This window comes from Rhinoderma darwinii, chromosome 1 (genome assembly GCF_050947455.1).
Source record: "Rhinoderma darwinii isolate aRhiDar2 chromosome 1, aRhiDar2.hap1, whole genome shotgun sequence".
NCBI classification, from domain to species: Eukaryota; Metazoa; Chordata; class Amphibia; order Anura; family Rhinodermatidae; genus Rhinoderma; species Rhinoderma darwinii.
Window position 1 is genome coordinate 233,719,824 of NC_134687.1, and position 11,628 is coordinate 233,731,451.

Consider the following 11,628-nt stretch of genomic DNA (forward strand, 5'->3'; position numbering starts at 1 on the left):
TTCGCTCCAAACATAATAAATCCCCGGGGCCAGATGGGCTGCCAAATGAGTATTACCGAACTTTCGCAGACTCGCATATTCCATATATGCAAGCTACTTTCATGGGTATTGCGAATAAGCAGGCCCCTCCCCCTGAAATGTTACAGGCCACGATAGTTACACTTCCTAAGCCGGGCAAATTCCCTGATTCCCCTGCCAATTTTCGCCCAATATCCCTATTAAATTGCAACATAAAATTATATGCCAAAATATTGGCGAATAGATTGAATGAGTGCTTACCATCCCTAATAGCGCTAGAACAAGTAGGGTTTTTCAAGGGCCGTCAAGCTTGCGACGGTACACGCAGGATTTTAGACCTTATACAGATAGCCGGAGAATCTAAAAGTGCCTCCCTCTTTATTTCCTTAGATGCTGAAAAGGCATTTGACCGAGTTAACTGGCAATACCTGGAAGGTACTTTGGACAAATTTGGTTTCCATTCCTTTATAAAATCAGCCATACTTTCTCTATATTCCTCGCCATCGGCTAGGGTTCTGTCTTCCGGTATTCTTTCTAGATCTTTTAACATCACTAATGGGACTAGGCAGGGGTGTCCTCTATCCCCATTAATTTTTACCCTATGTATGGAACCATTTGCGGAAATGATTCGAAATTCTGAAAATATCTCGGGTATACAGGTGGGCGGAAGAGAACACAAAATAGGATTATATGCGGATGATGTTATTGTGACTTGCACCTCTCCCCTCCTATCTTTGACAGAACTACTCCGCATCATCTCTAAGTTTTCAGAAGTATCATATTATAAATTAAATGTCTCTAAGTCCATGATGTTACCAATACATGTAGAGCCTCAATTGAAACATACTTTGTCCAACTTTGATATGGCATGGGCAGACTCAGGGTTGGTATACTTGGGGATAAAACTTTACTCTTCGCTGTCTCTTGTTCTGCAAGAAAATGACTCAGGGCTCATAGCAGATTTGAGATTGCAGTGTGAAAGATTGAATAAGTTCCAGTTATCCTGGATTGCTAGAGTCAATTTGGTTAAAATTTTATTGTTTCCCAAATACTTGTATTTTTGTAGGACTATTCCACTGTTAATACCTACTAGTATCTCCTCTCAGATTCAAAACCTGTTTCTCCAGTTCATTTGGAATAATAAACTAGCGAGGGTAGCCAGAACTTTATTGTATCAGAAGGTTAAGGAAGGGGGTTTGGGAGTCCCAGATGTAACGGCATATAATGTAGCTGCCATCATGGATCAGTTAGGTTCGTTATGGAGCTCCACAGCTCCGTCACTTTGGGCCCAGTTGGAAAATGAGATGTTTCCCTGATCTTCCATACGTAATCTGATGGCCGCGACATATGTGGGGACAGATAGGTCTAAAGTGTTCTTGGTAACCACTTCTGATGCACTGAAATGCTGGAAATTAAAGGTATGCGCAAATCGTTGGGTGTACCTATCTCATGAACATATACCATTGCAAGCATTTCAACCTTTAGTCCCACATGTATTTTTGCAGACATGGGAATTGTTAGGCGTAACAGCCCTTTCAGATTTATATGAGGGAAAACACTTGAAATCTTTTGAGCAGTTGGGAAGGGAATATGGCGTAACTGTAACGTCTATGGCCACGGCCCGTCGATCGGTCGTTAACCCCGACGGCAGTGGCCATGGACAGCTTACCTGCCTGCAGCGTCGTCCCCCAGTCAGGCGCCGGCACTCTCTTCCGGGTTCCGAGTGTCTCCGGCGGGTGCGCGCGCCCGCGCGTGCACGGCCTTAAAGGGCGAGTGCGCGAGTTTTGCAAAAACTGCAATCTGGCCCAGGATGCCCTGGGCTATAAAAAGGGCTCTGCCCTCTTGCCCTTTGCCAGAGCGTTGTTAGTTTTCCCGTTGTTCGTCTTGCTTATGGTCTCCCAGTGTCTTCCAGCCTCCCAGTGTACCTTGCTCCTGTATTCCGTATCGTTTCCGTGCTACCTAGTGCTATTGCCGTGCTGCGCTACCTACCGTGCTGTGCTACAGTCTACGCTACCCTGCTACGCCTCACCGAACGACTTCCCACCGCCTGGTTCTGGACGTGTCCGCCTCGCCACTGCCTACGATTGCCTCAGGTACTCTCGCTGAACCATTGAACTGTGTACTTTCCGGTTTGGCCAGCTGCCATCCCCGCTACGCGGTACGGCCCAATGGGTCCACACCCCGCATCGTGACAGTAACTAAATCCATGTTTTACCAGTATCTCCAGATACGACATATGATACAAACAATTGCTATCCCGGCTCAACCTACAAATCTTTCCTCATATCACAAATTCCTGTTTAAATGGCATGGACACAGTAAGGGCTTAGCTTGTAGCTATGATCTCCTTTTGAAAAAACAGTCCTTGGGGAAGACAGAGCATATATTACGATGGGAACGGGAGATGGGCTCTACATTTTCTATGGCACAATGGTTGAAGGCCTCTAGTTGGATTACTCGTCATTCCAAATGTGTTAACCATATTGAACTCACCCGTAAAATTCACATGAGATGGTACCTAACACCTTCCAGATGTGCACATATATTTCAAAGCAGTTCCAATAGCTGCTGGAGGGGGTGTGGTTCCTTGGGATCCACCTTGCATATGTGGTGGACCTGTCCCAAGGTGGGAGAAATGTGGAAGTAGGTCTTTCGCCTATTACTAGAAATCACAGGAGGATCTTTGCCTTTCTGCCCGGAATTGGCTATCCTAGACATTGGTTTAGAAGACATAATGGCAGAGCATCGGGTACTAGTACACCATGTCTTCATTGCTGCTAGAATGGCAATTGGCAAGTCCTGGAAGTCGACTATTTCCCCTTCCCTGTCGGAAGTGATAGGCAGGGTAAATGTAGCATGTCACCATGAATCCATGCTATTACAATCTCCCTCTGGTTATACCAAGAATGCACGTTATTGGGAGCTTTGGGTAAAATCGAAATATTATACCTAAATGAAGAAATTTATCTGGTAACATGACATAATTTGTATTAACATTGGATTGAATATGGCATAGCAAAGTTGTCTGTTGTTTCTTGTTTATGTATATCCTTTCACTGACATATCACATGTATGTATTATTCTATGCAGGTCCATGTTCTAGGACCAAGGATGGTTTATACTGTTTGAAAAAAAAAATTGTAAACATTTTTCAATAAAAATGTATTGATTTAAAAAAAAAACACACATTGCAAATAGCCATGATTTAAAGGGGTTTTCCCATCAGGGGCATTTATGACATATCCACAGGATATGTCACAAATCTCAGGTAGATGTGGGCCCCCTAAACCCCGTTCTACCTTTTTCTGCTGCAGCTGCCTCCTGGCCACTTCCTGACTATATAGTCGGGAGTAAGAAAATGTTTCCCTGAGTCCAATAGAACTGAATGGTAGTTATGGAAACAGCGTAGCTCGCACGCTACACTGCTTCCATAACTGTTATTCACTACTATAGGAGTTACAAAAACAGCGCAGCTCCGCGAGCTACGCTGTTTTCGGACTTTTGACCCTATAGATAGAAAGTGGCCGGGAGGCAGCTGCAGCAGAAAAAGGTAGAACAGGATTAAGGGGGCCCTCATCTGACCATTCCTAAAAACTGCAGGACCTGGGCAATAAATATTGAGTTGCGTTTCTCTGGTAAAACTTTGTGTTACACAATTTTTTTTTATTATAAATGAATTTCGGCAAAAAAAAGAGAAATTTGTAAATTTCCCCTCTACTTTGTTTTATTTCCTGTGAAATGCCTAAAGGGTTAAGAAACTTTCTGAAAGCTGTTTTGAATACTTTAAGGGGTGCAGTTTTTAAAATGGGGTGATTTATTGGGGGATTCTAATATATAAGGCCCTCAAAACTACTTCAGAACTAAACTGGTCCCTGTAAAAATCGCCTTTTGAATTTTTCTTGAAAATGTGAGAAATTGCTGCTAAAGTTCTAAGCCTTGTAACGTCCTAGAAAAATAAAAGGATGTTCAAAAAACGGTGCAAATATAAAGTACACATATGGGAAATGGTAACTAGTGACTATTTTGTGTGGTATTACTATCTGTTTTACAAGCAGATACATTTAAATGTAGAAAAATGCACATTTTGGCAAATTTTCTCTAAATTTTGGTGTTTTTGTGGAAAAAATATTGAATTTATCGACCAAATTTTTCCACTATCATAAAGTACAATATGTCACAAGAAAACAATCTTAGAATCGACTGGATAGGTAAAAGAATTCCGGAGTTATTACCACATAAAGGGACACGTCAGATTTGAAAAAAAAATCGGCTGTGCCACGAGGCCAAAACAGGCTGTGTCCTAAAGGGGTTAATCTCCATTGCGTTGTTTCTATACATTGTATTGTCTTATTGTTGTACATCCCCCCTGTACTTTAAATAAAAGTTATTGAACCATAGTGCACTTGTCTACAATTAGAGAGCAGTTGTACAAATTAGATCTACATGGGAGGTTTGCCAGGAGAAAACTATTGCTGTTCAGGAAGAATATCAGTGCAAAACTAAAGTTTGCCCATAAACACCAGGACTTCAGGAACAATTCGCTTTGGACAGACAAGGCAAAGATAAAAGTTTTTTGGGGCTTTAATAGCAGAAGACAGCATTTCATAACCAACCTAATACCATTATAGAATCCACTATAAATTCATTGTACCAGAGGGTGCTTGAGGATCATGTGAGACCATCTATCAGAAGATTGAAACTCTGCTGAAAGTCAACTTTGTAATATTGCATAAATTAAGTTAGATCCCTAACCAAATATTTTTCTTTTACCTTCTGAAGATATCTGAATATGAGCATAGTCAGCCACAGTGGCAATCTAAATGAGCTAGTTATAGAGACCCATATAAAAGAACACGGCTAACAGTGACAGCAATAGAGGCACCCAAAAAATAGCAGCCACAAAGCCTGCCCTTACAAGCGGTTAGGATTTCTACATGTCTAAGGTCTCATTCAGACGAGCGCATATGTAGTCTGTGTGACAGCCGTTAAAACAACGGCCGTCACACGGACTCATGTACTTCAATGGGGCAGTTCACATGACCGTTGTTTCAACGGAGCGTGTGAAGGGTCTGAAAAAATAGGAAGTCCTTTTTTTTTGCGCTCTAGTCTATGGGGTAAGCGTGAAAATGCGTCCCGCACAAGTACAGCTCGGTTGTGAAAAACTGCAGGTTGGCTACGTTTGTCTGAATGTAGCCTTAGTTCCCCCAGGAGATAAGCGATCTGTGCGTGAGGGAGTTAGAGAGACAGCTGTTGGACAAACGTGTTCAGCTATCTCACGTGTATGGTCATAAGTAAACTCAATGACCACTTCAAAAGTTACAAATGAGTAGTAGGTAGGTTTACATCCCTATGAAAAATCCTCCAGTTACTCAGGGATTCGTTGGCCTTCTACGCATGACTCTACCACCCCGTACATGTTTTCATGCTTTGAGTTGTAAAGGGCACCCAAAGAATCCTATGAGGCAAATTTTTTGTGGAGGCATAGAACGGATTTTTCTCTTTGGTTCATATGGAATCCGGCAGACACCAGTTTTAATGCTGTATAAGGCCAAGTTCCCATCGGTCAGATACGCTGCTTAAAAACTGCGCAGTGTATCCGTCCTGGAACCCGCACCACATTGTGGTGCGTTTTTTAGAAAAGGTTTACCGCTACGGAAAAAAGCGCCCCTCCATCTTCTCTGTGCGTAGTCCGGCCTTCTACGATACCATTGCAGGCCATGTGACGCTGCAGCCTGTGATTTGAAACGTCATCCCAGGAGGCCGGACTGCAGGAAGAAGGAGGGTGTTTTGTGTAAGTATGAATTATTTTTTCCCCGGAGTGCTGCGCCGCAAAAGCCGCAACCCTTGGCTTTGTTTCCGGTTTTGCATCCCCATTGAACCCGCAACAGAAAATCAACAAAAACGCAGCATAAATTGACATCCTGTGGAATGAAATTCTGCACCGCAGGTCAATTTATTACCGTTAACGCTGCATTTTTTTCCGCAGCGTGGGCATGATTTTCTAAATCTCATCCACTTTGTAAATGCTGCGGAATTTCTGCCGTAGATGCATTGCTGCCATACAGAAGCAACATACAGCAGCACATGGTGTCCCAAAGTATGACACTCTAGGGACTCCATGTATGGCCATAAGGCTCCATGCACATGGCTATACTATAAACATGTGAACAAAATAACACAAAATGACAGTATGAGAATGTTACATTTTTATTTTAATTGTCATAGAGTCTTGTATAAAATTAATACGAGTTAGATTGAATATTATATGGATCACGTTCAAGAAATAAGTCAAGTTCTTAGTGGTTCAGCAACTTTGTGGACAAATATGCAGGTCTTTAATCCTGTTAATTAAATTCCTGCCGAGTAACTGGTCAGTAAATATCAACTGTCAGATATCCAAAACATGATCAGGACACAGGAACGTTAGTTAAGCCTTCCTTTATGGTAATGACAAATGTAACACGTTTCACCTAAGTGCAATAAAACCATATAATTCCATCAGGAAGTCCTCTGTAGAGGACTAAATGACAGCATTGAGCCTATGTCAGCAGTAGACCGCACTTTGGTACGGTACAACACAAATGTTATTTTAGGATGACATCACGATCAAGTGCAGTTACAAATTAACCACAGTAGAGTATTGTGGCTGCGTACACTGTGTACATCTAGAAATGTATGGACGCCTAAAATTAATGTGCCATTTGCCAATCATCATCTCGTCCTAGCTTATTGGGTTGTTTCCACCATAGAATTTGATATCATATCGCTAGAAAATTGCAAACAACATAGTTAGTCAACATCTTCTGAACCATGCAGTAAATGCTAAGGTGCTAATCTAATGTTACTACAATGCAACATATAGACCAAAAGATGCATCTGCAGGCGCTAAGATTAGGCTATTTTCACATCAGCGTCGGGTTCTGTTCATCTGCTCTGTCCGACCTTTCCTGTCGGAAGAACGGGAAGCTTCCGTTTTTTTGGGCGGAAACAATACCGTAGTTAACTACTCTATTGTTTCTGCGATAAAACGGAAACTTTACGGAATGGAAACAAACTGCAACAGAAGCATTACCATTGAAATAAATGGTAATGCAAACGGAAGCTGTGATTTCCGTTCATCGGTTCCTCTGACTTAAAGGTCGAACGGAATCGATGAACAGAAGCCTAATGCTGATGTGAGCAGGCCCATATATATATTTATTACATGTACACATGCAATATACCTTCAATATTTATTATATATTTTTTATTATTTTGAATTGCATCACTGCTATATTTATGAGGGTAAATTCACACAGCTTATTTTCAGCCGTTTTTCGGGCCATAAACACCCCAAAAAACTGCTGTAAATATGGAAGCTGAACGCCTCCAAACATCTGCCCATTGATTTCAATGGGAAAAACTGTGTTTCGTTCATCTTGAGACGTTTTTCATTGGGTCAATAGAAAAAAATGCTCCAAAAATGGCCACAAAAAACGTTTGTGGTTTTAAAAATGGCTGAAAATCAAAGAATGTTTTCCCTTGAAAACAGCTCCGTATTTTACAGCCGTTTCTAGTTTGCCGTGTGAACATACCCTTAGGCCCCACGCACACGACCGTACAAAAATCTCCGTAATTGCGGACCGCAATACGGTCTGCATTTACAGACCCGCCCAGTTCTATTGGCCGCGGACACCTTTCCGTATCACTACAGAAGGGTGTCCGTGCCGCGAATTATGGAGCATGTCCTACTTTTCATCTTTTGCGGGCCGTGCTCCCATACATGCAACCCGTGGCCGTATGCATGAGGCCTGAGGGTATGTTCACAAGGCAGCGTCCATTACGGCTGAAATCACATTGCTGTTTTCAGGAGAAAACAGCTCCGGAATTTCAGACGTAATGGCATGTTGCATTGGAGCGGTTTTTCTATGGAGTCAATGGAAAACGGCTCCAATTACGTCCCAAGAAGTGACAGGCACATCTTTGACGCGGGTGTCTTTTTTTAAAAAAAATGACCGTCGGCACAGAACATTGTAAAGCCCATTCAAATGAATGGGCAGATGTTTGCCGGCGCATTGGAGCCGTATTTTTGGACGTAATTCGAGGTTAAAACGCCCGAATTACGTCCATAAATAGGGTGTGTGAACCCAGCCTAACACTTAGAAATGCAGTGTGCACCTGAAACTTTTTGGCTTTGAATATATTGTATTGCAGTCACAGTAGATTAGCACCTGCACATTTATTTCATGTTTCAGGAAATGCTAATAAATATTGACGAATATATATATATCTTAGCGCCCATCTGCATCTTTGAATACATAGATCGCTAAGATATGCCAGAAACGTCCAAACTAATGGATAGAGGTACCTTAGGCAACCCTACACAGCGCCGCTTCTAGCCCCCAGCTGTGCGGAGAACTGCAGCACTGCCCCATTCAAATTATACACAGTATTATCTGCTTATTTGTATACCTTTACAAAATATGTTTGTGGTCAGGGATTTTTTTTTTCTTTTTTACTTTCTCTTGCAGCACTTTATGAAAAAATTAAAAGGTGTTGTTGTGCAGCAGCCAAGGTCAGGAGAAGCAGCATGTAAAATAGAACTTTAGCCAACAGATTAGGCTTCATTCAGACAGCTGTAACACAACTCCTGCCTATTTAGTTACAAGAAGTGAATTGAATCCTGTCATGTGGGTCAACGTGTCATCAAAGTGAATCAGGAAAGAATGGGCGGGGTCTGGTATTGCAGTCTACTTAACCCTTTCCTTGCCAAGGGCACGTCATACGTTATGAATTCAAACAATTCCTGTACCTACAAGATTAGGACTAGCGGTTAGATCTTAGTACTATTAGACCTTATTCAGACGAACATAGAATACGTCCATGTGACGGCCGTTAAAAACAACGGCCGTCACACGGACCCATGTATTTCAGTTGGGTCGATGTTTTAACGGACTGTGTGAAGGGTCCGTTGAAAAATAGAACGTCCTATTTTGTTCCGTTTTCACGGATCCCTCCATAGATTCAAGTCTATGGAGATCTGTGAAAACGAAATCCGCACGGGGGCACCGCGGACGTGAAAAATGTCATGTTTTTCACGTCTGAGTCTCCCCACATTCGTGTGAATCGGGTCTTAACCCCTTGCGTACCTTTGACGTAATAGTACGTCGCTGGCCACTTATTCCAGCGTACCTTCGACGTACTATTACGGCGCAGGAATAAACTGTCACTATGTGAAATCACATAGTGACAGAACAGCGGCGGCAGCTGTCATTGACAGCTAACCGTCTCTGCTACCGGCCTGGGGACCAATTAGCAGTCCCCAATGCCGGCGATTGCTGTGATTGGTCAGTCTCTGAAGACTGACCAATCACAGCCGTCTGTGACGTCGTCTGCAGGAGAAAGCTCCTGTCACTTTCTCTGATCTCCTCACTTCTGTGAGATACGTGAGGAGATCAGAGAAAGCGGTGTAAAAAAAAAAAAAAAAACACTTTATTAACCCCTTCCCGAAAATGGGCGTATAGTAACGCCCTGAGGATGAAGCGGGCACAGGAGCTGTGCTCGCTCCATCTTCATCGGATGTCGGCTGTAATATACAGCCGACATCCCACTGCAACTACAGCGATCACTGTCCTCTCCGATCGCTGTAGTTTAACCCCTTAAATGCCGCTGTCAATAGCGACAGCGGCATTTAAGTGATTGATACAGAGGGAGGGGGCTCCCTCTGCACCCCATTGCCCCCCCGCGAAAAATCGCGGGGTTCTGATGGTTGCAATGGCAACCAGGAAGCCTAGCAACGGCTTCCTGGTTGCCAGGTACGGGAGCCTATTAGGTCCTGCCCAAGGCAGGACGTAATAGGCTCAACTGTCAGTTGTAAAGTGACAGTTACAATACACTGCACTACATCAGTACATACAGAAGTAGTGCAGTGTATTGTGCAGGGGATCAGAAGATCAGATCTTCCAGTCCCCTAGTATGTGTAAAATAAAAAGTGAAAAAAAAGTAAAAAAAAAGTTTTAGATAAATAAATAAATACAAGTTTTACGTAATAAAAACAATAATCGCCTTGTTTCCCTGATCAAGCCCTTTATAATTAGAAAAAAAAAGAAAAAAAAAAAAAAAGACAAAAACTAGACATAATAGGTATCGCCGCGTTCGTATCGGCCTGACCTAAAAAAATATCATTATTTATCCCGCACGGTGAACACCGTAAAAAAAATACCATAAAAAACAATGGCAGAATTTCCTTTTTTGGTCACGTTGTTTCCAAAAAAATGGAATAAAAAGTGATCAAAAAGTCGCGCGTAGCCAAACATGGTACCAATAAAAACGACAGTGTGTCACGCAAAAAATGTATGTACTCCGCACAGATTACATATGCCCCCACATTATAAACTAAAACACTAAACAAAACTACTACCAAGCAAAATCTGCGCTCCAAAAGCCAAATGGCGCTCCTTCTGGGCCTGGCAGTGTGCCCAAACAGCGGTTTATGACCACATATGGGGTATTACCGTACTCTGGAGAACCGCTTAACAATTTATGGGGCGTATGTCTCCAGTGGTACAAGCTGGGCACAACGCATTGGGCACTGAAAGGCCGGATTCACACGACCGGGTCGCGTCCGAGCCCGAGTGCCGGCCGGTAAAATCGGCCATTCTGCCCGGCCGGTTTGCATAAAGTTATGCATCCGTGCCGGGCCGGGCAGATCCGGACAGTGACATCATCGGCAACTCCTGAAGGGGAATCCCCATGTGTTCGGGGATTCCGCTTCTGGAGTTTCCCCTGATGTCACTGCCCAGATATGGACAGAGACATCAAGCGCTCTGTCCAGGAGCGGAATCCCCGAACACACGGGGATTCCGCTCCTTCAAGGAGCTAAGTGCGGCTAGCACATAGCAGAGCGGGGAGATACCTCCCCGCTCTGCTATAGTGGCGTCGCTACAGTAGTAGCAGCCGCAGCAGCTGCTGCAGCTGCTAGCGGCGCCATCAAAGGTGTCGCCGGGCCAGGGCGCTTTTAACAAGCAGGAGAAGGGAGCCAGCGCAGCGCTCCCTCCACCTGCTGTACACCCCAGCCCTGCCACACCGTGTACAGCGATGCCATTCGTCAGAATGGCATCAACTCCTCCTCCTCACATGCACTCTGCGCTGTGAGGAGGAGGAGATAGAGCGCAAGAGCCGGAAAACCCGGCCGTCACTCGGGACACATCCCGGTGATGGCCGGGTATTACCCGGCCCCATAGACTTCTATGGGAGCCGGGCGGCCGGGTACCCGGGCGAAAATAGAGCATGTCCTATTTTTTGACGGGCGGTTTTCCCGGTCGTCAAAAAATCGGCCGTGTGAATAGCCCCATTAGGAGTATATTATTCCTAATGCAGCCGGGTGCCGGCCGATTTATGAACGGCCGGCACCCGGCCGGGAAACCCTGCCGTGTGAATGAGGCCAAATAGCATATATGTGGAAAATTTCAATTTTCAATCTGCAACATCCACTGTGCACTAATTTCTGCAAAACCTTTGGGGGTCAAAAAGCTCACTACACTTCTAGATGAATTCCTTGAGGGGTGTAGTTTCCTAAATGGGGTCACTTCTCGGGAGTTTTCACTGTACTGGTACCTCAGCGCAATGCGA